Genomic DNA, 452 nt, shown 5'->3' on the forward strand with positions numbered 1-452 from the left:
GGTGCTTCATGCGTTGTTTCCACTTTTCCCATACGCGACCTGGGTTTGCAGCTATACGGAGCTTGCTTAATAGTTCAGTTGCTTCCTCTTCAATTGCAGCACACACTGCTGGATACTCTAGCAAGTATGCCGGGAATTTCCAATATCCACGACCGTACCTTGTCGAAACACTACCGAGTGTGCCAACTGGTCCCCAGCGTGCGTAGGCGCAAAGTACTTGAAATCATGGTATATATTTTGGAACAGGCAGTCAGACATGAAGATGTAGCCCACACGATTCTTGCGCGGTTGTGGACCAGTGTAGACCCGTTCGCTGCCATGCTCGACACGCCACGCATCAAGCACACCTAACATAGCAAGCCATTCCAAACACACTGGTCTCGCCTGATCAGACTGGGTTGTCACCGTTGTTGCATCAAGCACGGGATCCATCGAGAGATTAAAGTCGCCCA

This window comes from Plasmopara halstedii (assembly GCF_900000015.1).
Source record: "Plasmopara halstedii genome assembly, contig: Scaffold_816, whole genome shotgun sequence".
Classification (NCBI taxonomy): Eukaryota; Oomycota; class Peronosporomycetes; order Peronosporales; family Peronosporaceae; genus Plasmopara; species Plasmopara halstedii.